A 6,166-nucleotide genomic window follows, 5' to 3' on the forward strand; every position below is an offset into this window, starting at 1 on the left:
ACACATTTTGGGGACATTTTTGGAAACATTATATTTCTCAAAAACACCTCCCAGCCTTATAGGTTTTTCCATCTATTCTTTCTAGACCCAAGACAGGCACACTCCCTCTCGGCAAGTGCTCTTTCATCCTTATCTTTCTCGCTGGTGAGTAGACCAGGAAGCGTGGCCTGACTGGTATGAAGTGTGTGACCACTTGTTTTCCCACTGCCCTAAGGAACTCTAGGGTCATCTTCTGGATGGTTCTGCTGCTTCTTTACAACAGTAATGACACTAGTAAGAACACATTCATGAAGTGCTCTGCAATGTGTCTTCATGTATAATAAGTCATTGAAACCCTTCCACCCAAACAATCGTCTGAGATTGATGAGGGTAAGTATTATTACAGTCATTCTCACTTTACATATGAGGAAAATGGAAACTTGGATGTTCAAAGTACCCCTGTGGTAAGTGGCAAAAGGAAGACTCCTGGATCTCCTGACTTGTACGTCCTGCCATCTTCTCTGTTACATTCTAATTTAGAGTCTGCTCCCCAAACTGACCCTTGACGCCCCTCTACCTGCTTGTTCCTCTGAGGGGTCATCTTGCTTTTAAAACTGACACCCAATACACCCCAGCCTCTGCTTCCCAAACCCACCCAGCCACTTCATAAGGAAGCAGAGAGTATGGGGGCGGGGCTCCAGGAAGTGTGGGAATAGCCAGAATGTTCATTGGTCCGTTGGGACTGTGGTAGAGGCCTGGCCTCCGAGCTTTGCAGTTTCGCATCTGGTGTGCTGTGCCTGGGCTCAGGTTTGAAATGTACGTTGGTGTTTTGCATATAAACACAACATTCAGAAGAGGTGTCCTCATCTTTGGTCAGGAAGGAGGCACTGCAGGATTAAACAGAATTAGCTCAGTGATATTGCCTGTGGGCTGTCTCTCCCACCTTCTGAAACTCTAAGCTGTCTGCCTCCTGAAGTCCTCTTTGGTCTTGACTGTCTGCCCAGATGTAGGCATTGTGGTTTCTACTTGGGTAGCATTAGGGAGATGGTCAAAGGCCCCAGGACAGGCCATTCTTGTTTCAAATCTGAGGTGACCACCAGTGAGAGGATTCCCCCCCAAACTTTTGAGTCATTGGAAATGGGGTGATGAGCAAAGAAGCTAAGATGATAAACAGCTTGTGATATTTTCCGTATTTGCTATTTCTCTCTCTCTGATGTGCTGGGATTCCTGAACCCAAACCCATGTTCCAATTCTTGTACACAGAGTCATTATTCTAACAGCGTGAGACTTCAAACAATTTAAAAAAATGCAGCCATTGGTTGGTTTTTACTGGACCTGAAGGACCGTCACACTACTCATGTAATTGAGTTTCTGGTGTAGTATACCTTGGCCAGCCTGTGACTGTCCCCGTATCTTCCTGGGGAATCTGTATAGCCGTGAGCATCCGACTTCATTAAATCTTTTCTTGTAGTTATGCTTGAGATTTACAGAGTGAAACATTTTATTATACATTTCACTTTACATTACCCTGAGGGCATTATATAGATTTTAAACTTACATCTGTTAGGTAGGTTAGCTATGACTGGACCTCAGGACACTAAAGGTGGTGTTAACAAAGTGTTCATTATAAGAAGGGAATATTGGGTCTGTTAGGGTTGAGAACTGTTGTCCTTGGTTAAGGATGAAGCACACAAGGAAGCAAGTGCTAGGGAAAGCAAAGATAGGAGGCAGCCTGACTCATTTATGCCCATCCTTACATTGCTTTTCGCTAACAAAGACCCCATTATGGGTTCATCTCATTACTTACCTTTCCTCCTCATATGGCTGCTACATGGTGGCACCACTACATATTTGTTGTCACTAACCTTAACTGAGTCCTGAGAGCTGTTGGCCCATCTGTCACATGTCCCTGGTCAGTTCTCTTCCCCTGCAACTGTTACAAAGTTTCACCATTCTACTATAGTTTATCCCATCACACTCCCCTCACTCTGAGTGAATGACTATATTTTCCTACTTCATAGTGAAAATAGAGAACATTAGGTGGGAAAACCCTCAGTTTCTTGTCTTCCACCTACAGAGTCATCTACGTCCATTCTTACCTCCTTTGTTCTTCTCCCAGTGGAAAAGGCATCCCTCCTTCCATGTGGGTGTAATTTGTCCACCTGTGCGGTATCTGTCCACCTCACCTTTTCTCCCAAGAGTTTTCACTTGTGCATCTTGAGCCTCCTTCTCTAATGGCTGTATGAGGTGAATTTTACACGTTAAGGAGACTCTCCCTGAAACTGATGTCCCTTTCCAGCCACCACCTTTTTTCTTTAACAAACAAGCTTCTTGAGAGTTGTCCACCCTTTCTGTCTCTACTTCCTCCCTATTCACACCTGAATTCTTGGCCACATGGCTTCTGCCGCCAGCCGTCCACTGATGGTTTTCCTCTCAAAGGGACCATTGATCTCCAACTTGACAACCTTTTCAGTCTTTATCTGGCTCTTTATCTTTGTGTTGCAGCTGGCACTGTCGAGCCCATTTCTTTAAGTGTTCTCTTAGTTTCCACGGCTCCAGTCTCTCTCAGTTTTTCTTGTGTTTCTCTGCCTGTCCTAGAATTTCTTCAGGGGCATCTCTTCCTTTAGAGTCCGGTGGGATGTGTTTGCTAAGGTTCTACTGTGACCTTCTTATTTTACTTCTATACATTCTCCGTAGGTTATATGATTCACTCCCCATGGTTCCACTTCTGTTTATAACACCCAAATCTCTATCTCTGGTTCATTCTCCCAATACGTATAGTCACCAGCCAACTGGGCATCTCTACTTGCCATCTCCCAGGTCTACTCATATAATCAGTAAATGGTGCCCACCATTCACCAAGGGTATTATTTTGTAAGGCTGCCATAACAAAGTACCACAGACTAGGGGACTTAAACAACAGAAATGTATTTCCTCACAGTTCTGGAGGTTGGAAGTCTAAGTTCAAGGTGTTGGCAGATTTGGTGTCTCCTAAGACCTCTCTTCTTGGTTTGCAGATATCCACCTTCTCGCTGTGTCCTTACACATCTCGCTGGGCCTTTTGTCTGCGTGTGCATCCCTGGTGTCTTTTCCTCTTCATATAAGGACACTAGTCATATTGCATTAGCACCCCACCTTTATGACTTCATTTAACCTTAATTACCTCTTGAAGGGCCCTATTCCCAGATACAATCACACTGGAGTTAGGGCTTCAACATAGGAATTTTGAGAGTATATAATTCAGTCTGTAGAACTTAATTACCTGAGCCAGAAGCTGAGGTTCATCCTTAACTCCTCCCTACCCCAGATCTGATTCAGCACATCGTGACTGTTCTACTTCTGTTATTTTTTTGAACCCATCCTGTTTCTATCTTTTCAGCCACTTCAAGCATTTGAACATTCGTTCATTCATTCAGGTACACTCTTTGGATACCCATTATATGCTGGGATGGAGCCAAAGAAGGATAAAAAATACAAGATTAAGAAAAGTATAGGGAAGGAAATGATAAAGAAATGCAGAAATTAACTGGCAAAATCAATAAATCTAAGAGGGTTGTTTTTTTTTAAATAATGAAAAAATATAACTGGCAAATTAATAAAAGACAGTAAATGAATAGAACAGTTATGATTTTAAAAATATGTTACCCACTATCAATTTGAAACTCTTAGTGATATAGACAGTTTTCTGGAAAAATATGAATGACCATAATTTACTCATTAGAAATGAAATAGTGAAAATGGCTAAAAATCAAGCAATGAAATTTAAAAGCTACTGAAGGATGTACTTCTAAAAGGCTCTAGGCTCATATTGTTTACTGGATGGATTCTTGTTATTAAAAGATTCAATGATTCCCTTTCATCGTAAGCTGACTAGGTTAGAGAAAAAAGGAATAGAAAACTCAATTTTAAAAAATATTTCTGGTTGAGCCCTATTACCAAAATCCAACAAAGATTTTTTTTCTTTTAAAGTAATCTTGTTTATGAATGTAGATGAAAAGAATTCTGTAAAATTAGACATACAGTCCCAATAAAATCTTTTAGGAAGCCAAGAAAAGGATGCTTCCTTAACATGATGAAGTGCCATGTGTATTTAAATCCAATGACCACATTGACATTTCAGTAAAAACACCAAGGCATGCCCGCTGAAGAACTCTTATCTTTTATCTTGCTTTTGTTGCCTATGCTGCTGACCTTTCAGAATGAGTTGTAAATCTGAACAGTGACTGATGGTTCTGGCAGGGAGACGCCTCCAGTCATGCACCAGTTTCTTGAACAGCTGGGGTCTGGGGTGAAGCAGGGCCGGTGAGAGGCAGTGTGGACTGATGGTTAGGGGAAAGAGGCCTGCAGCAGGGAGCGTGACCCGCCCCTCCCGCCTAAACCAGCACAAGTAGTAGTGGTGGTTATTGATGTTCATATTTTTGTTGTAGATGTTTGGGTTCCACTGGTGGTCAGGATCACGGCACACTTCATTTCAGAACGCTCTAGCTTGATCATTTCAGGTCAGAGTGGAGTCAGCATTATGGGCCCCAGGAATTGGGTTGACAGCTCTACAAGCCCAAATCTGCCACACCCCAGTGTTCTGTCCCCATGCTGGTTGCTCCTCCCCCTGTTCCCTCATCACTTCACTGCAGCCCTCCATCCTTCCCTGCTCCTGCCATCAGTGTAATCTCCCACTGCCGCCCGCCTGGTCTTTCAAGTATTAGTCCCTGCTGCAGACTTCCCAGCGATGTCTCCTCCGTAAAGTCCAAGTCTTTGTCGGGGCTTGAGAAGCCCCTCATGCCATGGACCCAGACCTTGTTACACGTCCCTCCTTTCCTCACCCATTCACTCCAGTCTCCCTGAACTGCTGTGGTTCAGAAAGTGCCATGCCCCATCTGCACCATCTGACCTCTGCCTTTGACTGTGCTGTTGGCTCTGCCTGGGTTTCCTCCCTTTCCGCCCCCTTGTCCACCTGGAAAACACTCATCCATGAAACCCTTATCTGACCTCCTGTTGAGGGATAATCCCTCCCTCTGCACCGTCTGGCCCCCCACACCTTTTCCTGTGTTCCTGCCTGTTTTCCGCATTACAGTCCTTCTTAATTCGTGTGTCCCCCCACTAGAGTGTGAGCTCCTGAGAGGAGGGGCTCTGCTCACCACTCCTCACTTGGTGCTCAGCACGTGGAAGGCCTCCCCCAGCCCAGAATGCCTGTCCCACAGGGACTGGCAGAGGCACAGTCTGGTCAGGTGTGGTGGAGGGTGGCTGCTGTGGTTGCCAGAGCTCCAGAAGTTGGTGTCACGCTCCCCTGTGGTGGGGCTTACACTAGTGAAACAGCATCCTGTCGTTGCCAAAAATGGTTCACCAGGGTCTTGGCTCCCAGTGTGTGGGCCTACACCGGTCTAGCCTTGTCCAGGTGGAGTGGCTAGCACCTGAGCACTTGCTGTGTACCAGGTGCTGCGTTAACACAGGGGTAGCTCATTGGATCCTCACAACTCTAAAGTAGGTGCTGTTATAACTCCGGTTTTACTACTGAGGAAACAGCTCTGAGTTACTGTTGGTGGAACAAAGATTTATATCCAGATCTGACTCGGAGACTAAGCCTGGATCTCAGGCATGGCCGTACCTCAAGGAGGCTGGGGTGGCCAGGTTCAGGTCCCAGTACTGGGGGTGGGTGGACAGCAAAGGGGCTTTTGGCTGGGCCAGGCTGTTCATACTGTTCTGTAATTTGCTTTTTTCTCTTAATATATTGTGAGCATCTTTCCATGTGGTGGTGGTTTTAAACTATGTCTGCAAATTCTTTGACACTCCTCTCACAAAGAGCAGAGCCTGATTCCCTTCCCCTTGAATATGAGCTGGTCTCAGTGACACACTTCTACTGAAGTGTGTCACATTCTTGTGGCAGAAGTGATGGTGAGTAGCATCTGAGGCTAGATCAGAGAAGGCGATACAGCTTCCACCTAGCTCTGTCTTTGTTGGGATGCATGCCTTGGGATCCCTCGGTTTTGCTGAAGCTGCTCTGCTGGAGAGATCACATGGAGGGGCAGGGGCAGGAACGGGGAGGGAAGAGCGGGAGGGAAAGGGATGTCCAAGGAGCCTTCACAGTACAGGTGCCAGTGAGTGAACCTTCAGGTGATTCCAGCACCCAGCCTTCAAGGTGCCAAATGAAGCAGAGACAAACCCTCCCTGCCCATCCCTCCCAGGCTGCAGA

This window comes from Diceros bicornis, chromosome 37 (genome assembly GCF_020826845.1).
Source record: "Diceros bicornis minor isolate mBicDic1 chromosome 37, mDicBic1.mat.cur, whole genome shotgun sequence".
NCBI lineage: Eukaryota > Metazoa > Chordata > Mammalia > Perissodactyla > Rhinocerotidae > Diceros > Diceros bicornis.